Below are 20,000 nucleotides of genomic sequence, written 5' to 3'. Positions count from 1 at the left end.
ACAAGAATTTTCTGACTACTCATCATCTGATAAAGTTTCTTACTATCTTTGATTACCTACAAGTCCATTTTTATCCAACACCGGCTCAGACACACAGTGATCTAGGGATGGTGTTTCTCAAAGATGGGGATAAAAGGCTTACAGCACCTGGTATTCCCAGGCGGTCTCCCATCCAAGTACTAACCAGGCCCTACCCTGCTTAGTTTCCGAGATCAGACGAGATCGGGCGTGCTCAGGGTGGTATGGCCGTAAGCAACAGCAAACCTTATAAACAGGCTCTTTATACATGCTAAAACGCCACAAACAAATCCAATGTTGAATAGGGACATTGATCATCTGGATTTCTCCACAAATCCAAGCACAAGAAGCCACGAAAAATGAGCTTTTCCACCTAACAAGAATTTTCTGACTACTCATCATCTGATAAAGTTTCTTACTATCTTTGATTACCTACAAGTCCATTTTTATCCAACACCGGCTCAGACACACAGTGATCTAGGGATGGCGTTTTGCTTCATTCTCAAAGATGGGGATAAAAGGCTTACAGCACCTGGTATTCCCAGGCGGTCTCCCATCCAAGTACTAACCAGGCCCTACCCTGCTTAGCTTCCGAGATCAGACGAGATCGGGCGTGCTCAGGGTGGTATGGCCGTAAGCAACAGCAAACCCTATAAACAGGCTCTTTATACATGCTAAAACGCCACAAACAAATCCAATGTTGAATAGGGACATTGATCATCTGGACTTCTCCACAAATCCAAGCACAAGAAGCCACGAAAAATGAGCTTTTCCACCTAACAAGAATTTTCTGACTACTCATCATCTGATAAAGTTTCTTACTATCTTTGATTACCTACAAGTCCATTTTTATCCAACACCGGCTCAGACACACAGTGATCTAGGGATGGTGTTTCTCAAAGATGGGGATAAAAGGCTTACAGCACCTGGTATTCCCAGGCGGTCTCCCATCCAAGTACTAACCAGGCCCTACCCTGCTTAGTTTCCGAGATCAGACGAGATCGGGCGTGCTCAGGGTGGTATGGCCGTAAGCAACAGCAAACCCTATAAACAGGCTCTTTATACATGCTAAAACGCCACAAACAAATCCAATGTTGAATAGGGACATTGATCATCTGGATTTCTCCACAAATCCAAGCACAAGAAGCCACGAAAAATGAGCTTTTCCACCTAACAAGAATTTTCTGACTACTCATCATCTGATAAAGTTTCTTACTATCTTTGATTACCTACAAGTCCATTTTTATCCAACACCGGCTCAGACACACAGTGATCTAGGGATGGCGTTTTGCTTCATTCTCAAAGATGGGGATAAAAGGCTTACAGCACCTGGTATTCCCAGGCGGTCTCCCATCCAAGTACTAACCAGGCCCTACCCTGCTTAGCTTCCGAGATCAGACAAGATCGGGCGTGCTCAGGGTGGTATGGCCGTAAGCAACAGCAAACCCTATAAACAGGCTCTTTATACATGCTAAAACGCCACGAAGAAATCCAATGTTGAATAGGGACATTGATCATCTGGACTTCTCCACAAATCCAAGCACAAGAAGCCACGAAAAATGAGCTTTTCCACCTAACAAGAATTTTCTGACTACTCATCATCTGATAAAGTTTCTTACTATCTTTGATTACCTACAAGTCCATTTTTATCCAACACCGGCTCAGACACACAGTGATCTAGGGATGGTGTTTCTCAAAGATGGGGATAAAAGGCTTACAGCACCTGGTATTCCCAGGCGGTCTCCCATCCAAGTACTAACCAGGCCCTACCCTGCTTAGCTTCCGAGATCAGACGAGATCGGGCGTGCTCAGGGTGGTATGGCCGTAAGCAACAGCAAACCCTATAAACAGGCTCTTTATACATGCTAAAACGCCACGAAGAAATCCAATGTTGAATAGGGACATTGATCATCTGGATTTCTCCACAAATCCAAGCACAAGAAGCCACGAAAAATGAGCTTTTCCACCTAACAAGAATTTTCTGACTACTCATCATCTGATAAAGTTTCTTACTATCTTTGATTACCTACAAGTCCATTTTTATCCAACACCGGCTCAGACACACAGTGATCTAGGGATGGCGTTTTGCTTCATTCTCAAAGATGGGGATAAAAGGCTTACAGCACCTGGTATTCCCAGGCGGTCTCCCATCCAAGTACTAACCAGGCCCTACCCTGCTTAGCTTCCGAGATCAGACTAGATCGGGCGTGCTCAGGGTGGTATGGCCGTAAGCAACATCAAACCCTATAAACAGGCTCTTTATACATGCTAAAACGCCACAAACAAATCCAATGTTGAATAGGGACATTGATCATCTGGACTTCTCCACAAATCCAAGCACAAGAAGCCACGAAAAATGAGCTTTTCCACCTAACAAGAATTTTCTGACTACTCATCATCTGATAAAGTTTCTTACTATCTTTGATTACCTACAAGTCCATTTTTATCCAACACCGGCTCAGACACACAGTGATCTAGGGATGGTGTTTCTCAAAGATGGGGATAAAAGGCTTACAGCACCTGGTATTCCCAGGCGGTCTCCCATCCAAGTACTAACCAGGCCCTACCCTGCTTAGTTTCCGAGATCAGACGAGATCGGGCGTGCTCAGGGTGGTATGGCCGTAAGCAACAGCAAACCCTATAAACAGGCTCTTTATACATGCTAAAACGCCACAAACAAATCCAATGTTGAATAGGGACATTGATCATCTGGATTTCTCCACAAATCCAAGCACAAGAAGCCACGAAAAATGAGCTTTTCCACCTAACAAGAATTTTCTGACTACTCATCATCTGATAAAGTTTCTTACTATCTTTGATTACCTACAAGTCCATTTTTATCCAACACCGGCTCAGACACACAGTGATCTAGGGATGGCGTTTTGCTTCATTCTCAAAGATGGGGATAAAAGGCTTACAGCACCTGGTATTCCCAGGCGGTCTCCCATCCAAGTACTAACCAGGCCCTACCCTGCTTAGCTTCCGAGATCAGACAAGATCGGGCGTGCTCAGGGTGGTATGGCCGTAAGCAACAGCAAACCCTATAAACAGGCTCTTTATACATGCTAAAACGCCACGAAGAAATCCAATGTTGAATAGGGACATTGATCATCTGGACTTCTCCACAAATCCAAGCACAAGAAGCCACGAAAAATGAGCTTTTCCACCTAACAAGAATTTTCTGACTACTCATCATCTGATAAAGTTTCTTACTATCTTTGATTACCTACAAGTCCATTTTTATCCAACACCGGCTCAGACACACAGTGATCTAGGGATGGTGTTTCTCAAAGATGGGGATAAAAGGCTTACAGCACCTGGTATTCCCAGGCGGTCTCCCATCCAAGTACTAACCAGGCCCTACCCTGCTTAGCTTCCGAGATCAGACGAGATCGGGCGTGCTCAGGGTGGTATGGCCGTAAGCAACAGCAAACCCTATAAACAGGCTCTTTATACATGCTAAAACGCCACGAAGAAATCCAATGTTGAATAGGGACATTGATCATCTGGATTTCTCCACAAATCCAAGCACAAGAAGCCACGAAAAATGAGCTTTTCCACCTAACAAGAATTTTCTGACTACTCATCATCTGATAAAGTTTCTTACTATCTTTGATTACCTACAAGTCCATTTTTATCCAACACCGGCTCAGACACACAGTGATCTAGGGATGGCGTTTTGCTTCATTCTCAAAGATGGGGATAAAAGGCTTACAGCACCTGGTATTCCCAGGCGGTCTCCCATCCAAGTACTAACCAGGCCCTACCCTGCTTAGCTTCCGAGATCAGACTAGATCGGGCGTGCTCAGGGTGGTATGGCCGTAAGCAACAGCAAACCCTATAAACAGGCTCTTTATACATGCTAAAACGCCACAAACAAATCCAATGTTGAATAGGGACATTGATCATCTGGACTTCTCCACAAATCCAAGCACAAGAAGCCACGAAAAATGAGCTTTTCCACCTAACAAGAATTTTCTGACTACTCATCATCTGATAAAGTTTCTTACTATCTTTGATTACCTACAAGTCCATTTTTATCCAACACCGGCTCAGACACACAGTGATCTAGGGATGGTGTTTCTCAAAGATGGGGATAAAAGGCTTACAGCACCTGGTATTCCCAGGCGGTCTCCCATCCAAGTACTAACCAGGCCCTACCCTGCTTAGCTTCCGAGATCAGACGAGATCGGGCGTGCTCAGGGTGGTATGGCTGTAAGCAACAGCAAACCCTATAAACAGGCTCTTTATACATGCTAAAACGCCACGAAGAAATCCAATGTTGAATAGGGACATTGATCATCTGGATTTCTCCACAAATCCAAGCACAAGAAGCCACGAAAAATGAGCTTTTCCACCTAACAAGAATTTTCTGACTACTCATCATCTGATAAAGTTTCTTACTATCTTTGATTACCTACAAGTCCATTTTTATCCAACACCGGCTCAGACACACAGTGATCTAGGGATGGTGTTTCTCAAAGATGGGGATAAAAGGATACAGCACCTGGTATTCCCAGGCGGTCTCCCATCCAAGTACTAACCAGGCCCTACGCTGCTTAGCTTCCGAGATCAGACGAGATCGGGCGTGCTCAGGGTGGTATGGCCGTAAGCAACAGCAAACCCTATAAACAGGCTCTTTATACATGCTAAAACGCCACGAAGAAATCCAATGTTGAATAGGGACATTGATCATCTGGATTTCTCCACAAATCCAAGCACAAGAAGCCACGAAAAATGAGCTTTTCCACCTAACAAGAATTTTCTGACTACTCATCATCTGATAAAGTTTCTTACTATCTTTGATTACCTACAAGTCCATTTTTATCCAACACCGGCTCAGACACACAGTGATCTAGGGATGGTGTTTCTCAAAGATGGGGATAAAAGGCTTACAGCACCTGGTATTCCCAGGCGGTCTCCCATCCAAGTACTAACCAGGCCCTACCCTGCTTAGTTTCCGAGATCAGACGAGATCGGGCGTGCTCAGGGTGGTATGGCCGTAAGCAACAGCAAACCCTATAAACAGGCTCTTTATACATGCTAAAACGCCACGAAGAAATCCAATGTTGAATAGGGACATTGATCATCTGGATTTCTCCACAAATCCAAGCACAAGAAGCCACGAAAAATGAGCTTTTCCACCTAACAAGAATTTTCTGACTACTCATCATCTGATAAAGTTTCTTACTATCTTTGATTACCTACAAGTCCATTTTTATCCAACACCGGCTCAGACACACAGTGATCTAGGGATGGCGTTTTGCTTCATTCTCAAAGATGGGGATAAAAGGCTTACAGCACCTGGTATTCCCAGGCGGTCTCCCATCCAAGTACTAACCAGGCCCTACCCTGCTTAGCTTCCGAGATCAGACGAGATCGGGCGTGCTCAGGGTGGTATGGCCGTAAGCAACAGCAAACCCTATAAACAGGCTCTTTATACATGCTAAAACGCCACAAACAAATCCAATGTTGAATAGGGACATTGATCATCTGGACTTCTCCACAAATCCAAGCACAAGAAGCCACGAAAAATGAGCTTTTCCACCTAACAAGAATTTTCTGACTACTCATCATCTGATAAAGTTTCTTACTATCTTTGATTACCTACAAGTCCATTTTTATCCAACACCGGCTCAGACACACAGTGATCTAGGGATGGTGTTTCTCAAAGATGGGGATAAAAGGCTTACAGCACCTGGTATTCCCAGGCGGTCTCCCATCCAAGTACTAACCAGGCCCTACCCTGCTTAGTTTCCGAGATCAGACGAGATCGGGCGTGCTCAGGGTGGTATGGCCGTAAGCAACAGCAAACCCTATAAACAGGCTCTTTATACATGCTAAAACGCCACGAAGAAATCCAATGTTGAATAGGGACATTGATCATCTGGATTTCTCCACAAATCCAAGCACAAGAAGCCACGAAAAATGAGCTTTTCCACCTAACAAGAATTTTCTGACTACTCATCATCTGATAAAGTTTCTTACTATCTTTGATTACCTACAAGTCCATTTTTATCCAACACCGGCTCAGACACACAGTGATCTAGGGATGGCGTTTTGCTTCATTCTCAAAGATGGGGATAAAAGGCTTACAGCACCTGGTATTCCCAGGCGGTCTCCCATCCAAGTACTAACCAGGCCCTACCCTGCTTAGCTTCCGAGATCAGACGAGATCGGGCGTGCTCAGGGTGGTATGGCCGTAAGCAACAGCAAACCCTATAAACAGGCTCTTTATACATGCTAAAACGCCACAAACAAATCCAATGTTGAATAGGGACATTGATCATCTGGACTTCTCCACAAATCCAAGCACAAGAAGCCACGAAAAATGAGCTTTTCCACCTAACAAGAATTTTCTGACTACTCATCATCTGATAAAGTTTCTTACTATCTTTGATTACCTACAAGTCCATTTTTATCCAACACCGGCTCAGACACACAGTGATCTAGGGATGGTGTTTCTCAAAGATGGGGATAAAAGGCTTACAGCACCTGGTATTCCCAGGCGGTCTCCCATCCAAGTACTAACCAGGCCCTACCCTGCTTAGTTTCCGAGATCAGACGAGATCGGGCGTGCTCAGGGTGGTATGGCCGTAAGCAACAGCAAACCTTATAAACAGGCTCTTTATACATGCTAAAACGCCACAAACAAATCCAATGTTGAATAGGGACATTGATCATCTGGATTTCTCCACAAATCCAAGCACAAGAAGCCACGAAAAATGAGCTTTTCCACCTAACAAGAATTTTCTGACTACTCATCATCTGATAAAGTTTCTTACTATCTTTGATTACCTACAAGTCCATTTTTATCCAACACCGGCTCAGACACACAGTGATCTAGGGATGGCGTTTTGCTTCATTCTCAAAGATGGGGATAAAAGGCTTACAGCACCTGGTATTCCCAGGCGGTCTCCCATCCAAGTACTAACCAGGCCCTACCCTGCTTAGCTTCCGAGATCAGACGAGATCGGGCGTGCTCAGGGTGGTATGGCCGTAAGCAACAGCAAACCCTATAAACAGGCTCTTTATACATGCTAAAACGCCACAAACAAATCCAATGTTGAATAGGGACATTGATCATCTGGACTTCTCCACAAATCCAAGCACAAGAAGCCACGAAAAATGAGCTTTTCCACCTAACAAGAATTTTCTGACTACTCATCATCTGATAAAGTTTCTTACTATCTTTGATTACCTACAAGTCCATTTTTATCCAACACCGGCTCAGACACACAGTGATCTAGGGATGGTGTTTCTCAAAGATGGGGATAAAAGGCTTACAGCACCTGGTATTCCCAGGCGGTCTCCCATCCAAGTACTAACCAGGCCCTACCCTGCTTAGTTTCCGAGATCAGACGAGATCGGGCGTGCTCAGGGTGGTATGGCCGTAAGCAACAGCAAACCCTATAAACAGGCTCTTTATACATGCTAAAACGCCACAAACAAATCCAATGTTGAATAGGGACATTGATCATCTGGATTTCTCCACAAATCCAAGCACAAGAAGCCACGAAAAATGAGCTTTTCCACCTAACAAGAATTTTCTGACTACTCATCATCTGATAAAGTTTCTTACTATCTTTGATTACCTACAAGTCCATTTTTATCCAACACCGGCTCAGACACACAGTGATCTAGGGATGGCGTTTTGCTTCATTCTCAAAGATGGGGATAAAAGGCTTACAGCACCTGGTATTCCCAGGCGGTCTCCCATCCAAGTACTAACCAGGCCCTACCCTGCTTAGCTTCCGAGATCAGACAAGATCGGGCGTGCTCAGGGTGGTATGGCCGTAAGCAACAGCAAACCCTATAAACAGGCTCTTTATACATGCTAAAACGCCACGAAGAAATCCAATGTTGAATAGGGACATTGATCATCTGGACTTCTCCACAAATCCAAGCACAAGAAGCCACGAAAAATGAGCTTTTCCACCTAACAAGAATTTTCTGACTACTCATCATCTGATAAAGTTTCTTACTATCTTTGATTACCTACAAGTCCATTTTTATCCAACACCGGCTCAGACACACAGTGATCTAGGGATGGTGTTTCTCAAAGATGGGGATAAAAGGCTTACAGCACCTGGTATTCCCAGGCGGTCTCCCATCCAAGTACTAACCAGGCCCTACCCTGCTTAGCTTCCGAGATCAGACGAGATCGGGCGTGCTCAGGGTGGTATGGCCGTAAGCAACAGCAAACCCTATAAACAGGCTCTTTATACATGCTAAAACGCCACGAAGAAATCCAATGTTGAATAGGGACATTGATCATCTGGATTTCTCCACAAATCCAAGCACAAGAAGCCACGAAAAATGAGCTTTTCCACCTAACAAGAATTTTCTGACTACTCATCATCTGATAAAGTTTCTTACTATCTTTGATTACCTACAAGTCCATTTTTATCCAACACCGGCTCAGACACACAGTGATCTAGGGATGGCGTTTTGCTTCATTCTCAAAGATGGGGATAAAAGGCTTACAGCACCTGGTATTCCCAGGCGGTCTCCCATCCAAGTACTAACCAGGCCCTACCCTGCTTAGCTTCCGAGATCAGACTAGATCGGGCGTGCTCAGGGTGGTATGGCCGTAAGCAACATCAAACCCTATAAACAGGCTCTTTATACATGCTAAAACGCCACAAACAAATCCAATGTTGAATAGGGACATTGATCATCTGGACTTCTCCACAAATCCAAGCACAAGAAGCCACGAAAAATGAGCTTTTCCACCTAACAAGAATTTTCTGACTACTCATCATCTGATAAAGTTTCTTACTATCTTTGATTACCTACAAGTCCATTTTTATCCAACACCGGCTCAGACACACAGTGATCTAGGGATGGTGTTTCTCAAAGATGGGGATAAAAGGCTTACAGCACCTGGTATTCCCAGGCGGTCTCCCATCCAAGTACTAACCAGGCCCTACCCTGCTTAGTTTCCGAGATCAGACGAGATCGGGCGTGCTCAGGGTGGTATGGCCGTAAGCAACAGCAAACCCTATAAACAGGCTCTTTATACATGCTAAAACGCCACAAACAAATCCAATGTTGAATAGGGACATTGATCATCTGGATTTCTCCACAAATCCAAGCACAAGAAGCCACGAAAAATGAGCTTTTCCACCTAACAAGAATTTTCTGACTACTCATCATCTGATAAAGTTTCTTACTATCTTTGATTACCTACAAGTCCATTTTTATCCAACACCGGCTCAGACACACAGTGATCTAGGGATGGCGTTTTGCTTCATTCTCAAAGATGGGGATAAAAGGCTTACAGCACCTGGTATTCCCAGGCGGTCTCCCATCCAAGTACTAACCAGGCCCTACCCTGCTTAGCTTCCGAGATCAGACAAGATCGGGCGTGCTCAGGGTGGTATGGCCGTAAGCAACAGCAAACCCTATAAACAGGCTCTTTATACATGCTAAAACGCCACGAAGAAATCCAATGTTGAATAGGGACATTGATCATCTGGACTTCTCCACAAATCCAAGCACAAGAAGCCACGAAAAATGAGCTTTTCCACCTAACAAGAATTTTCTGACTACTCATCATCTGATAAAGTTTCTTACTATCTTTGATTACCTACAAGTCCATTTTTATCCAACACCGGCTCAGACACACAGTGATCTAGGGATGGTGTTTCTCAAAGATGGGGATAAAAGGCTTACAGCACCTGGTATTCCCAGGCGGTCTCCCATCCAAGTACTAACCAGGCCCTACCCTGCTTAGCTTCCGAGATCAGACGAGATCGGGCGTGCTCAGGGTGGTATGGCCGTAAGCAACAGCAAACCCTATAAACAGGCTCTTTATACATGCTAAAACGCCACGAAGAAATCCAATGTTGAATAGGGACATTGATCATCTGGATTTCTCCACAAATCCAAGCACAAGAAGCCACGAAAAATGAGCTTTTCCACCTAACAAGAATTTTCTGACTACTCATCATCTGATAAAGTTTCTTACTATCTTTGATTACCTACAAGTCCATTTTTATCCAACACCGGCTCAGACACACAGTGATCTAGGGATGGCGTTTTGCTTCATTCTCAAAGATGGGGATAAAAGGCTTACAGCACCTGGTATTCCCAGGCGGTCTCCCATCCAAGTACTAACCAGGCCCTACCCTGCTTAGCTTCCGAGATCAGACTAGATCGGGCGTGCTCAGGGTGGTATGGCCGTAAGCAACAGCAAACCCTATAAACAGGCTCTTTATACATGCTAAAACGCCACAAACAAATCCAATGTTGAATAGGGACATTGATCATCTGGACTTCTCCACAAATCCAAGCACAAGAAGCCACGAAAAATGAGCTTTTCCACCTAACAAGAATTTTCTGACTACTCATCATCTGATAAAGTTTCTTACTATCTTTGATTACCTACAAGTCCATTTTTATCCAACACCGGCTCAGACACACAGTGATCTAGGGATGGTGTTTCTCAAAGATGGGGATAAAAGGCTTACAGCACCTGGTATTCCCAGGCGGTCTCCCATCCAAGTACTAACCAGGCCCTACCCTGCTTAGCTTCCGAGATCAGACGAGATCGGGCGTGCTCAGGGTGGTATGGCTGTAAGCAACAGCAAACCCTATAAACAGGCTCTTTATACATGCTAAAACGCCACGAAGAAATCCAATGTTGAATAGGGACATTGATCATCTGGATTTCTCCACAAATCCAAGCACAAGAAGCCACGAAAAATGAGCTTTTCCACCTAACAAGAATTTTCTGACTACTCATCATCTGATAAAGTTTCTTACTATCTTTGATTACCTACAAGTCCATTTTTATCCAACACCGGCTCAGACACACAGTGATCTAGGGATGGTGTTTCTCAAAGATGGGGATAAAAGGATACAGCACCTGGTATTCCCAGGCGGTCTCCCATCCAAGTACTAACCAGGCCCTACGCTGCTTAGCTTCCGAGATCAGACGAGATCGGGCGTGCTCAGGGTGGTATGGCCGTAAGCAACAGCAAACCCTATAAACAGGCTCTTTATACATGCTAAAACGCCACGAAGAAATCCAATGTTGAATAGGGACATTGATCATCTGGATTTCTCCACAAATCCAAGCACAAGAAGCCACGAAAAATGAGCTTTTCCACCTAACAAGAATTTTCTGACTACTCATCATCTGATAAAGTTTCTTACTATCTTTGATTACCTACAAGTCCATTTTTATCCAACACCGGCTCAGACACACAGTGATCTAGGGATGGTGTTTCTCAAAGATGGGGATAAAAGGCTTACAGCACCTGGTATTCCCAGGCGGTCTCCCATCCAAGTACTAACCAGGCCCTACCCTGCTTAGTTTCCGAGATCAGACGAGATCGGGCGTGCTCAGGGTGGTATGGCCGTAAGCAACAGCAAACCCTATAAACAGGCTCTTTATACATGCTAAAACGCCACGAAGAAATCCAATGTTGAATAGGGACATTGATCATCTGGATTTCTCCACAAATCCAAGCACAAGAAGCCACGAAAAATGAGCTTTTCCACCTAACAAGAATTTTCTGACTACTCATCATCTGATAAAGTTTCTTACTATCTTTGATTACCTACAAGTCCATTTTTATCCAACACCGGCTCAGACACACAGTGATCTAGGGATGGCGTTTTGCTTCATTCTCAAAGATGGGGATAAAAGGCTTACAGCACCTGGTATTCCCAGGCGGTCTCCCATCCAAGTACTAACCAGGCCCTACCCTGCTTAGCTTCCGAGATCAGACGAGATCGGGCGTGCTCAGGGTGGTATGGCCGTAAGCAACAGCAAACCCTATAAACAGGCTCTTTATACATGCTAAAACGCCACAAACAAATCCAATGTTGAATAGGGACATTGATCATCTGGACTTCTCCACAAATCCAAGCACAAGAAGCCACGAAAAATGAGCTTTTCCACCTAACAAGAATTTTCTGACTACTCATCATCTGATAAAGTTTCTTACTATCTTTGATTACCTACAAGTCCATTTTTATCCAACACCGGCTCAGACACACAGTGATCTAGGGATGGTGTTTCTCAAAGATGGGGATAAAAGGCTTACAGCACCTGGTATTCCCAGGCGGTCTCCCATCCAAGTACTAACCAGGCCCTACCCTGCTTAGTTTCCGAGATCAGACGAGATCGGGCGTGCTCAGGGTGGTATGGCCGTAAGCAACAGCAAACCCTATAAACAGGCTCTTTATACATGCTAAAACGCCACAAACAAATCCAATGTTGAATAGGGACATTGATCATCTGGATTTCTCCACAAATCCAAGCACAAGAAGCCACGAAAAATGAGCTTTTCCACCTAACAAGAATTTTCTGACTACTCATCATCTGATAAAGTTTCTTACTATCTTTGATTACCTACAAGTCCATTTTTATCCAACACCGGCTCAGACACACAGTGATCTAGGGATGGCGTTTTGCTTCATTCTCAAAGATGGGGATAAAAGGCTTACAGCACCTGGTATTCCCAGGCGGTCTCCCATCCAAGTACTAACCAGGCCCTACCCTGCTTAGCTTCCGAGATCAGACGAGATCGGGCGTGCTCAGGGTGGTATGGCCGTAAGCAACAGCAAACCCTATAAACAGGCTCTTTATACATGCTAAAACGCCACAAACAAATCCAATGTTGAATAGGGACATTGATCATCTGGACTTCTCCACAAATCCAAGCACAAGAAGCCACGAAAAATGAGCTTTTCCACCTAACAAGAATTTTCTGACTACTCATCATCTGATAAAGTTTCTTACTATCTTTGATTACCTACAAGTCCATTTTTATCCAACACCGGCTCAGACACACAGTGATCTAGGGATGGTGTTTCTCAAAGATGGGGATAAAAGGCTTACAGCACCTGGTATTCCCAGGCGGTCTCCCATCCAAGTACTAACCAGGCCCTACCCTGCTTAGTTTCCGAGATCAGACGAGATCGGGCGTGCTCAGGGTGGTATGGCCGTAAGCAACAGCAAACCCTATAAACAGGCTCTTTATACATGCTAAAACGCCACAAACAAATCCAATGTTGAATAGGGACATTGATCATCTGGATTTCTCCACAAATCCAAGCACAAGAAGCCACGAAAAATGAGCTTTTCCACCTAACAAGAATTTTCTGACTACTCATCATCTGATAAAGTTTCTTACTATCTTTGATTACCTACAAGTCCATTTTTATCCAACACCGGCTCAGACACACAGTGATCTAGGGATGGCGTTTTGCTTCATTCTCAAAGATGGGGATAAAAGGCTTACAGCACCTGGTATTCCCAGGCGGTCTCCCATCCAAGTACTAACCAGGCCCTACCCTGCTTAGCTTCCGAGATCAGACTAGATCGGGCGTGCTCAGGGTGGTATGGCCGTAAGCAACAGCAAACCCTATAAACAGGCTCTTTATACATGCTAAAACGCCACGAAGAAATCCAATGTTGAATAGGGACATTGATCATCTGGACTTCTCCACAAATCCAAGCACAAGAAGCCACGAAAAATGAGCTTTTCCACCTAACAAGAATTTTCTGACTACTCATCATCTGATAAAGTTTCTTACTATCTTTGATTACCTACAAGTCCATTTTTATCCAACACCGGCTCAGACACACAGTGATCTAGGGATGGTGTTTCTCAAAGATGGGGATAAAAGGCTTACAGCACCTGGTATTCCCAGGCGGTCTCCCATCCAAGTACTAACCAGGCCCTACCCTGCTTAGCTTCCGAGATCAGACGAGATCGGGCGTGCTCAGGGTGGTATGGCCGTAAGCAACAGCAAACCCTATAAACAGGCTCTTTATACATGCTAAAACGCCACGAAGAAATCCAATGTTGAATAGGGACATTGATCATCTGGATTTCTCCACAAATCCAAGCACAAGAAGCCACGAAAAATGAGCTTTTCCACCTAACAAGAATTTTCTGACTACTCATCATCTGATAAAGTTTCTTACTATCTTTGATTACCTACAAGTCCATTTTTATCCAACACCGGCTCAGACACACAGTGATCTAGGGATGGCGTTTTGCTTCATTCTCAAAGATGGGGATAAAAGGCTTACAGCACCTGGTATTCCCAGGCGGTCTCCCATCCAAGTACTAACCAGGCCCTACCCTGCTTAGCTTCCGAGATCAGACTAGATCGGGCGTGCTCAGGGTGGTATGGCCGTAAGCAACATCAAACCCTATAAACAGGCTCTTTATACATGCTAAAACGCCACAAACAAATCCAATGTTGAATAGGGACATTGATCATCTGGACTTCTCCACAAATCCAAGCACAAGAAGCCACGAAAAATGAGCTTTTCCACCTAACAAGAATTTTCTGACTACTCATCATCTGATAAAGTTTCTTACTATCTTTGATTACCTACAAGTCCATTTTTATCCAACACCGGCTCAGACACACAGTGATCTAGGGATGGTGTTTCTCAAAGATGGGGATAAAAGGCTTACAGCACCTGGTATTCCCAGGCGGTCTCCCATCCAAGTACTAACCAGGCCCTACCCTGCTTAGTTTCCGAGATCAGACGAGATCGGGCGTGCTCAGGGTGGTATGGCCGTAAGCAACAGCAAACCCTATAAACAGGCTCTTTATACATGCTAAAACGCCACAAACAAATCCAATGTTGAATAGGGACATTGATCATCTGGATTTCTCCACAAATCCAAGCACAAGAAGCCACGAAAAATGAGCTTTTCCACCTAACAAGAATTTTCTGACTACTCATCATCTGATAAAGTTTCTTACTATCTTTGATTACCTACAAGTCCATTTTTATCCAACACCGGCTCAGACACACAGTGATCTAGGGATGGCGTTTTGCTTCATTCTCAAAGATGGGGATAAAAGGCTTACAGCACCTGGTATTCCCAGGCGGTCTCCCATCCAAGTACTAACCAGGCCCTACCCTGCTTAGCTTCCGAGATCAGACAAGATCGGGCGTGCTCAGGGTGGTATGGCCGTAAGCAACAGCAAACCCTATAAACAGGCTCTTTATACATGCTAAAACGCCACGAAGAAATCCAATGTTGAATAGGGACATTGATCATCTGGACTTCTCCACAAATCCAAGCACAAGAAGCCACGAAAAATGAGCTTTTCCACCTAACAAGAATTTTCTGACTACTCATCATCTGATAAAGTTTCTTACTATCTTTGATTACCTACAAGTCCATTTTTATCCAACACCGGCTCAGACACACAGTGATCTAGGGATGGTGTTTCTCAAAGATGGGGATAAAAGGCTTACAGCACCTGGTATTCCCAGGCGGTCTCCCATCCAAGTACTAACCAGGCCCTACCCTGCTTAGCTTCCGAGATCAGACGAGATCGGGCGTGCTCAGGGTGGTATGGCCGTAAGCAACAGCAAACCCTATAAACAGGCTCTTTATACATGCTAAAACGCCACGAAGAAATCCAATGTTGAATAGGGACATTGATCATCTGGATTTCTCCACAAATCCAAGCACAAGAAGCCACGAAAAATGAGCTTTTCCACCTAACAAGAATTTTCTGACTACTCATCATCTGATAAAGTTTCTTACTATCTTTGATTACCTACAAGTCCATTTTTATCCAACACCGGCTCAGACACACAGTGATCTAGGGATGGCGTTTTGCTTCATTCTCAAAGATGGGGATAAAAGGCTTACAGCACCTGGTATTCCCAGGCGGTCTCCCATCCAAGTACTAACCAGGCCCTACCCTGCTTAGCTTCCGAGATCAGACTAGATCGGGCGTGCTCAGGGTGGTATGGCCGTAAGCAACAGCAAACCCTATAAACAGGCTCTTTATACATGCTAAAACGCCACAAACAAATCCAATGTTGAATAGGGACATTGATCATCTGGACTTCTCCACAAATCCAAGCACAAGAAGCCACGAAAAATGAGCTTTTCCACCTAACAAGAATTTTCTGACTACTCATCATCTGATAAAGTTTCTTACTATCTTTGATTACCTACAAGTCCATTTTTATCCAACACCGGCTCAGACACACAGTGATCTAGGGATGGTGTTTCTCAAAGATGGGGATAAAAGGCTTACAGCACCTGGTATTCCCAGGCGGTCTCCCATCCAAGTACTAACCAGGCCCTACCCTGCTTAGCTTCCGAGATCAGACGAGATCGGGCGTGCTCAGGGTGGTATGGCTGTAAGCAACAGCAAACCCTATAAACAGGCTCTTTATACATGCTAAAACGCCACGAAGAAATCCAATGTTGAATAGGGACATTGATCATCTGGATTTCTCCACAAATCCAAGCACAAGAAGCCACGAAAAATGAGCTTTTCCACCTAACAAGAATTTTCTGACTACTCATCATCTGATAAAGTTTCTTACTATCTTTGATTACCTACAAGTCCATTTTTATCCAACACCGGCTCAGACACACAGTGATCTAGGGATGGTGTTTCTCAAAGATGGGGATAAAAGGCTTACAGCACCTGGTATTCCCAGGCGGTCTCCCATCCAAGTACTAACCAGGCCCTACCCTGCTTAGCTTCCGAGATCAGACGAGATCGCCCGTGCTCAGGGTGGTATGGCCGTAAGCAACAGCAAACCCTATAAACAGGCTCTTTATACATGCTAAAACGCCACGAAGAAATCCAATGTTGAATAGGGACATTGATCATCTGGATTTCTCCACAAATCCAAGCACAAGAAGCCACGAAAAATGAGCTTTTCCACCTAAAAAGAATTTTCTGACTACTCATCATCTGATAAAGTTTCTTACTATCTTTGATTACCTACAAGTCCATTTTTATCCAACACCGGCTCAGACACACAGTGATCTAGGGATGGTGTTTCTCAAAGATGGGGATAAAAGGCTTACAGCACCTGGTATTCCCAGGCGGTCTCCCATCCAAGTACTAACCAGGCCCTACCCTGCTTAGTTTCCGAGATCAGACGAGATCGGGCGTGCTCAGGGTGGTATGGCCGTAAGCAACAGCAAACCCTATAAACAGGCTCTTTATACATGCTAAAACGCCACGAAGAAATCCAATGTTGAATAGGGACATTGATCATCTGGATTTCTCCACAAATCCAAGCACAAGAAGCCACGAAAAATGAGCTTTTCCACCTAACAAGAATTTTCTGACTACTCATCATCTGATAAAGTTTCTTACTATCTTTGATTACCTACAAGTCCATTTTTATCCAACACCGGCTCAGACACACAGTGATCTAGGGATGGTGTTTCTCAAAGATGGGGATAAAAGGCTTACAGCACCTGGTATTCCCAGGCGGTCTCCCATCCAAGTACTAACCAGGCCCTACCCTGCTTAGCTTCCGAGATCAGACGAGATCGGGCGTGCTCAGGGTGGTATGGCCGTAAGCAACAGCAAACCCTATAAACAGGCTCTTTATACATGCTAAAACGCCACGAAGAAATCCAATGTTGAATAGGGACATTGATCATCTGGATTTCTCCACAAATCCAAGCACAAGAAGCCACGAAAAATGAGCTTTTCCACCTAACAAGAATTTTCTGACTACTCATCATCTGATAAAGTTTCTTACTATCTTTGATTACCTACAAGTCCATTTTTATCCAACACCGGCTCAGACACACAGTGATCTAGGGATGGTGTTTCTCAAAGATGGGGATAAAAGGATACAGCACCTGGTATTCCCAGGCGGTCTCCCATCCAAGTACTAACCAGGCCCTACGCTGCTTAGCTTCCGAGATCAGACGAGATCGGGCGTGCTCAGGGTGGTATGGCCGTAAGCAACAGCAAACCCTATAAACAGGCTCTTTATACATGCTAAAACGCCACGAAGAAATCCAATGTTGAATAGGGACATTGATCATCTGGATTTCTCCACAAATCCAAGCACAAGAAGCCACGAAAAATGAGCTTTTCCACCTAACAAGAATTTTCTGACTACTCATCATCCGATAAAGTTTCTTACTATCTTTGATTACCTACAAGTCCATTTTTATCCAACACCGGCTCAGACACACAGTGATCGAGGGATGGCGTTTTGCTTCATTCTCAAAGATGGGGATAAAAGGCTTACAGCACCTGGTATTCCCAGGCGGTCTCCCATCCAAGTACTAACCAGGCCCTACCCTGCTTAGCTTCCAAAATCAGACGAGATCGGGCGTGCTCAGGGTGGTATGGCCGTAAGCAACAGCAAACCCTATAAACAGGCTCTTTATACATGCTAAAACGCCACGAAGAAATCCAATGTTGAATAGGGACATTGATCATCTGGATTTCTCCACAAATCCAAGCACAAGAAGCCACGAAAAATGAGCTTTTCCACCTAACAAGAATTTTCTGACTACTCATCATCTGATAAAGTTTCTTACTATCTTTGATTACCTACAAGTCCATTTTTATCCAACACCGGCTCAGACACACAGTGATCTAGGGATGGTGTTTCTCAAAGATGGGGATAAAAGGCTTACAGCACCTGGTATTCCCAGGCGGTCTCCCATCCAAGTACTAACCAGGCCCTACCCTGCTTAGTTTCCGAGATCAGGCGTGCTCAGGGTGGTATGGCCGTAAGCAACAGCAAACCCTATAAACAGGCTCTTTATACATGCTAAAACGCCACGAAGAAATCCAATGTTGAATAGGGACATTGATCATCTGGATTTCTCCACAAATCCAAGCACAAGAAGCCACGAAAAATGAGCTTTTCCACCTAACAAGAATTTTCTGACTACTCATCATCTGATAAAGTTTCTTACTATCTTTGATTACCTACAAGTCCATTTTTATCCAACACCGGCTCAGACACACAGTGATCTAGGGACGGCGTTTTGCTTCATTCTCAAAGATGGGGATAAAAGGCTTACAGCGGTCTCCCATCCAAATCCAGTGTTGAATAGGGACATTGATCATCTGGATTTCTCCACAAATCCAAGCACAAGAAGCCACGAAAAATGAGCTTTTCCACCTAACGCCTAAAAGGCTTCCAGCACCTGGTATTCCCAGGCGGTCTCCCATCCAAGTATACATGCTAAAATGCCACGAAGAAATCCAATGTTGAATAGGGACATTGATCATCTGGATTTCTCCACAAATCCAAGCACAAGAAGCCACGAAAAATGAGCTTTTCCACCTAACAAGAATTTTCTGACTACTCATCATCTGATAAAGTTTCTTACTATCTTTGATTACCTACAAGTCCATTTTTATCCAACACCGGCTCAGACACACAGTGATCTAGGGATGGTGTTTCTCAAAGATGGGGATAAAAGGCTTACAGCACTTGGTATTCCCAGGCGGTCTCCCATCCAAGTACTAACCAGGCCCTACCCTGCTTAGTTTCCGAGATCAGACGAGATCGGGCGTGCTCAGGGTGGTATGGCCGTAAGCAACAGCAAACCCTATAAACAGGCTCTTTATACATGCTAAAACGCCACGAAGAAATCCAATGTTGAATAGGGACATTGATCATCTGGATTTCTCCACAAATCCAAGCACAAGAAGCCACGAAAAATGAGCTTTTCCACCTAACAAGAATTTTCTGACTACTCATCATTTGATAAAGTTTCTTACTATCTTTGATTACCTACAAGTCCATTTTTATCCAACACCGGCTCAGACACACAGTGATCTAGGGATGGCGTTTTGCTTCATTCTCAAAGATGGGGATAAAAGGCTTACAGCACCTGGTATTCCCAGGCGGTCTCCCATCCAAGTACTAACCAGGCCCTACCCTGCTTAGCTTCCGAGATCAGACGAGATCGGGCGTGCTCAGGGTGGTATGGCCGTAAGCAACAGCAAACCCTATAAACAGGCTCTTTATACATGCTAAAACTCCACGAAGAAATCCAATGTTGAATAGGGACATTGATCATCTGGATTTCTCCACAAATCCAAGCACAAGAAGCCACGAAAAATGAGCTTTTCCACCTAAAAAGAATTTTCTGACTACTCATCATCTGATAAAGTTTCTTACTATCTTTGATTACCTACAAGTCCATTTTTATCCAACACCGGCTCAGACACACAGTGATCTAGGG

At 44.4% G+C, this 20,000-nt stretch overlaps 48 non-coding genes and 1 pseudogene across 48 annotated transcripts; all 49 read right to left on the bottom strand.

The window, feature by feature from the left end:
• Positions 1 to 135: 135 nt before the first annotated feature.
• Positions 136 to 254, bottom strand: LOC121175551. Its single transcript, XR_005892735.1, has one exon. It is a non-coding gene; the product is annotated as a 5S ribosomal RNA (ribosomal RNA).
• A 284-nt stretch (positions 255 to 538) lies between these two features.
• LOC121177934 lies at positions 539 to 657 on the bottom strand. The gene has a single exon (XR_005893409.1). It is a non-coding gene; the product is annotated as a 5S ribosomal RNA (ribosomal RNA).
• Positions 658 to 932: 275 nt separating this feature from the next.
• Positions 933 to 1,051, bottom strand: LOC121175544. Its single transcript, XR_005892734.1, has one exon. It is a non-coding gene; the product is annotated as a 5S ribosomal RNA (ribosomal RNA).
• Positions 1,052 to 1,335: 284 nt separating this feature from the next.
• On the bottom strand, positions 1,336 to 1,454 carry LOC121178571. The gene has a single exon (XR_005893795.1). It is a non-coding gene; the product is annotated as a 5S ribosomal RNA (ribosomal RNA).
• A 275-nt stretch (positions 1,455 to 1,729) lies between these two features.
• Positions 1,730 to 1,848, bottom strand: LOC121177923. Its single transcript, XR_005893406.1, has one exon. It is a non-coding gene; the product is annotated as a 5S ribosomal RNA (ribosomal RNA).
• Positions 1,849 to 2,132: 284 nt separating this feature from the next.
• On the bottom strand, positions 2,133 to 2,251 carry LOC121175794. The gene has a single exon (XR_005892786.1). It is a non-coding gene; the product is annotated as a 5S ribosomal RNA (ribosomal RNA).
• Positions 2,252 to 2,526: 275 nt separating this feature from the next.
• On the bottom strand, positions 2,527 to 2,645 carry LOC121175538. The gene has a single exon (XR_005892733.1). It is a non-coding gene; the product is annotated as a 5S ribosomal RNA (ribosomal RNA).
• Positions 2,646 to 2,929: 284 nt separating this feature from the next.
• LOC121178570 lies at positions 2,930 to 3,048 on the bottom strand. Its single transcript, XR_005893794.1, has one exon. It is a non-coding gene; the product is annotated as a 5S ribosomal RNA (ribosomal RNA).
• Positions 3,049 to 3,323: 275 nt separating this feature from the next.
• On the bottom strand, positions 3,324 to 3,442 carry LOC121177917. The gene has a single exon (XR_005893405.1). It is a non-coding gene; the product is annotated as a 5S ribosomal RNA (ribosomal RNA).
• A 284-nt stretch (positions 3,443 to 3,726) lies between these two features.
• On the bottom strand, positions 3,727 to 3,845 carry LOC121175788. The gene has a single exon (XR_005892785.1). It is a non-coding gene; the product is annotated as a 5S ribosomal RNA (ribosomal RNA).
• Positions 3,846 to 4,120: 275 nt separating this feature from the next.
• On the bottom strand, positions 4,121 to 4,239 carry LOC121178392. The gene has a single exon (XR_005893622.1). It is a non-coding gene; the product is annotated as a 5S ribosomal RNA (ribosomal RNA).
• Positions 4,240 to 4,513: 274 nt separating this feature from the next.
• On the bottom strand, positions 4,514 to 4,632 carry LOC121176989. The gene has a single exon (XR_005893142.1). It is a non-coding gene; the product is annotated as a 5S ribosomal RNA (ribosomal RNA).
• Positions 4,633 to 4,907: 275 nt separating this feature from the next.
• Positions 4,908 to 5,026, bottom strand: LOC121175535. Its single transcript, XR_005892732.1, has one exon. It is a non-coding gene; the product is annotated as a 5S ribosomal RNA (ribosomal RNA).
• A 284-nt stretch (positions 5,027 to 5,310) lies between these two features.
• Positions 5,311 to 5,429, bottom strand: LOC121177913. Its single transcript, XR_005893404.1, has one exon. It is a non-coding gene; the product is annotated as a 5S ribosomal RNA (ribosomal RNA).
• Positions 5,430 to 5,704: 275 nt separating this feature from the next.
• Positions 5,705 to 5,823, bottom strand: LOC121175527. The gene has a single exon (XR_005892729.1). It is a non-coding gene; the product is annotated as a 5S ribosomal RNA (ribosomal RNA).
• A 284-nt stretch (positions 5,824 to 6,107) lies between these two features.
• LOC121177906 lies at positions 6,108 to 6,226 on the bottom strand. The gene has a single exon (XR_005893403.1). It is a non-coding gene; the product is annotated as a 5S ribosomal RNA (ribosomal RNA).
• A 275-nt stretch (positions 6,227 to 6,501) lies between these two features.
• On the bottom strand, positions 6,502 to 6,620 carry LOC121175521. Its single transcript, XR_005892728.1, has one exon. It is a non-coding gene; the product is annotated as a 5S ribosomal RNA (ribosomal RNA).
• A 284-nt stretch (positions 6,621 to 6,904) lies between these two features.
• LOC121177901 lies at positions 6,905 to 7,023 on the bottom strand. The gene has a single exon (XR_005893402.1). It is a non-coding gene; the product is annotated as a 5S ribosomal RNA (ribosomal RNA).
• A 275-nt stretch (positions 7,024 to 7,298) lies between these two features.
• Positions 7,299 to 7,417, bottom strand: LOC121175517. Its single transcript, XR_005892727.1, has one exon. It is a non-coding gene; the product is annotated as a 5S ribosomal RNA (ribosomal RNA).
• A 284-nt stretch (positions 7,418 to 7,701) lies between these two features.
• On the bottom strand, positions 7,702 to 7,820 carry LOC121178569. Its single transcript, XR_005893793.1, has one exon. It is a non-coding gene; the product is annotated as a 5S ribosomal RNA (ribosomal RNA).
• Positions 7,821 to 8,095: 275 nt separating this feature from the next.
• Positions 8,096 to 8,214, bottom strand: LOC121177895. Its single transcript, XR_005893401.1, has one exon. It is a non-coding gene; the product is annotated as a 5S ribosomal RNA (ribosomal RNA).
• A 284-nt stretch (positions 8,215 to 8,498) lies between these two features.
• LOC121175783 lies at positions 8,499 to 8,617 on the bottom strand. Its single transcript, XR_005892784.1, has one exon. It is a non-coding gene; the product is annotated as a 5S ribosomal RNA (ribosomal RNA).
• A 275-nt stretch (positions 8,618 to 8,892) lies between these two features.
• On the bottom strand, positions 8,893 to 9,011 carry LOC121175510. The gene has a single exon (XR_005892725.1). It is a non-coding gene; the product is annotated as a 5S ribosomal RNA (ribosomal RNA).
• Positions 9,012 to 9,295: 284 nt separating this feature from the next.
• LOC121178568 lies at positions 9,296 to 9,414 on the bottom strand. Its single transcript, XR_005893792.1, has one exon. It is a non-coding gene; the product is annotated as a 5S ribosomal RNA (ribosomal RNA).
• A 275-nt stretch (positions 9,415 to 9,689) lies between these two features.
• On the bottom strand, positions 9,690 to 9,808 carry LOC121177892. The gene has a single exon (XR_005893400.1). It is a non-coding gene; the product is annotated as a 5S ribosomal RNA (ribosomal RNA).
• Positions 9,809 to 10,092: 284 nt separating this feature from the next.
• On the bottom strand, positions 10,093 to 10,211 carry LOC121175776. Its single transcript, XR_005892783.1, has one exon. It is a non-coding gene; the product is annotated as a 5S ribosomal RNA (ribosomal RNA).
• Positions 10,212 to 10,486: 275 nt separating this feature from the next.
• Positions 10,487 to 10,605, bottom strand: LOC121178390. Its single transcript, XR_005893620.1, has one exon. It is a non-coding gene; the product is annotated as a 5S ribosomal RNA (ribosomal RNA).
• A 274-nt stretch (positions 10,606 to 10,879) lies between these two features.
• LOC121176982 lies at positions 10,880 to 10,998 on the bottom strand. Its single transcript, XR_005893140.1, has one exon. It is a non-coding gene; the product is annotated as a 5S ribosomal RNA (ribosomal RNA).
• Positions 10,999 to 11,273: 275 nt separating this feature from the next.
• On the bottom strand, positions 11,274 to 11,392 carry LOC121175499. The gene has a single exon (XR_005892723.1). It is a non-coding gene; the product is annotated as a 5S ribosomal RNA (ribosomal RNA).
• Positions 11,393 to 11,676: 284 nt separating this feature from the next.
• On the bottom strand, positions 11,677 to 11,795 carry LOC121177887. The gene has a single exon (XR_005893399.1). It is a non-coding gene; the product is annotated as a 5S ribosomal RNA (ribosomal RNA).
• A 275-nt stretch (positions 11,796 to 12,070) lies between these two features.
• On the bottom strand, positions 12,071 to 12,189 carry LOC121175493. The gene has a single exon (XR_005892722.1). It is a non-coding gene; the product is annotated as a 5S ribosomal RNA (ribosomal RNA).
• A 284-nt stretch (positions 12,190 to 12,473) lies between these two features.
• On the bottom strand, positions 12,474 to 12,592 carry LOC121177883. Its single transcript, XR_005893398.1, has one exon. It is a non-coding gene; the product is annotated as a 5S ribosomal RNA (ribosomal RNA).
• Positions 12,593 to 12,867: 275 nt separating this feature from the next.
• LOC121175487 lies at positions 12,868 to 12,986 on the bottom strand. The gene has a single exon (XR_005892721.1). It is a non-coding gene; the product is annotated as a 5S ribosomal RNA (ribosomal RNA).
• A 284-nt stretch (positions 12,987 to 13,270) lies between these two features.
• Positions 13,271 to 13,389, bottom strand: LOC121175770. Its single transcript, XR_005892782.1, has one exon. It is a non-coding gene; the product is annotated as a 5S ribosomal RNA (ribosomal RNA).
• Positions 13,390 to 13,664: 275 nt separating this feature from the next.
• On the bottom strand, positions 13,665 to 13,783 carry LOC121177878. Its single transcript, XR_005893396.1, has one exon. It is a non-coding gene; the product is annotated as a 5S ribosomal RNA (ribosomal RNA).
• Positions 13,784 to 14,067: 284 nt separating this feature from the next.
• On the bottom strand, positions 14,068 to 14,186 carry LOC121175763. Its single transcript, XR_005892781.1, has one exon. It is a non-coding gene; the product is annotated as a 5S ribosomal RNA (ribosomal RNA).
• Positions 14,187 to 14,461: 275 nt separating this feature from the next.
• On the bottom strand, positions 14,462 to 14,580 carry LOC121175480. Its single transcript, XR_005892720.1, has one exon. It is a non-coding gene; the product is annotated as a 5S ribosomal RNA (ribosomal RNA).
• Positions 14,581 to 14,864: 284 nt separating this feature from the next.
• Positions 14,865 to 14,983, bottom strand: LOC121178567. The gene has a single exon (XR_005893791.1). It is a non-coding gene; the product is annotated as a 5S ribosomal RNA (ribosomal RNA).
• Positions 14,984 to 15,258: 275 nt separating this feature from the next.
• LOC121177870 lies at positions 15,259 to 15,377 on the bottom strand. The gene has a single exon (XR_005893393.1). It is a non-coding gene; the product is annotated as a 5S ribosomal RNA (ribosomal RNA).
• Positions 15,378 to 15,661: 284 nt separating this feature from the next.
• Positions 15,662 to 15,780, bottom strand: LOC121175751. The gene has a single exon (XR_005892779.1). It is a non-coding gene; the product is annotated as a 5S ribosomal RNA (ribosomal RNA).
• Positions 15,781 to 16,055: 275 nt separating this feature from the next.
• Positions 16,056 to 16,174, bottom strand: LOC121178389. Its single transcript, XR_005893619.1, has one exon. It is a non-coding gene; the product is annotated as a 5S ribosomal RNA (ribosomal RNA).
• Positions 16,175 to 16,449: 275 nt separating this feature from the next.
• Positions 16,450 to 16,568, bottom strand: LOC121176480. Its single transcript, XR_005892993.1, has one exon. It is a non-coding gene; the product is annotated as a 5S ribosomal RNA (ribosomal RNA).
• A 275-nt stretch (positions 16,569 to 16,843) lies between these two features.
• On the bottom strand, positions 16,844 to 16,962 carry LOC121175475. Its single transcript, XR_005892718.1, has one exon. It is a non-coding gene; the product is annotated as a 5S ribosomal RNA (ribosomal RNA).
• A 275-nt stretch (positions 16,963 to 17,237) lies between these two features.
• On the bottom strand, positions 17,238 to 17,356 carry LOC121177868. The gene has a single exon (XR_005893390.1). It is a non-coding gene; the product is annotated as a 5S ribosomal RNA (ribosomal RNA).
• A 274-nt stretch (positions 17,357 to 17,630) lies between these two features.
• LOC121176977 lies at positions 17,631 to 17,749 on the bottom strand. The gene has a single exon (XR_005893139.1). It is a non-coding gene; the product is annotated as a 5S ribosomal RNA (ribosomal RNA).
• A 284-nt stretch (positions 17,750 to 18,033) lies between these two features.
• Positions 18,034 to 18,152, bottom strand: LOC121176138. The gene has a single exon (XR_005892900.1). It is a non-coding gene; the product is annotated as a 5S ribosomal RNA (ribosomal RNA).
• Positions 18,153 to 18,427: 275 nt separating this feature from the next.
• On the bottom strand, positions 18,428 to 18,536 carry LOC121177187 (annotated as a pseudogene).
• Positions 18,537 to 19,231: 695 nt separating this feature from the next.
• Positions 19,232 to 19,350, bottom strand: LOC121176702. Its single transcript, XR_005893044.1, has one exon. It is a non-coding gene; the product is annotated as a 5S ribosomal RNA (ribosomal RNA).
• A 284-nt stretch (positions 19,351 to 19,634) lies between these two features.
• LOC121177866 lies at positions 19,635 to 19,753 on the bottom strand. The gene has a single exon (XR_005893389.1). It is a non-coding gene; the product is annotated as a 5S ribosomal RNA (ribosomal RNA).
• Positions 19,754 to 20,000: the final 247 nt, after the last annotated feature.

The sequence above is a fragment of the Toxotes jaculatrix genome, chromosome 2 (genome assembly GCF_017976425.1).
Source record: "Toxotes jaculatrix isolate fToxJac2 chromosome 2, fToxJac2.pri, whole genome shotgun sequence".
NCBI lineage: Eukaryota > Metazoa > Chordata > Actinopteri > Toxotidae > Toxotes > Toxotes jaculatrix.
The sequence above is the reverse complement of the archived record's forward strand: the minus strand, read 5'-3'. Positions and strand labels throughout refer to the sequence as shown.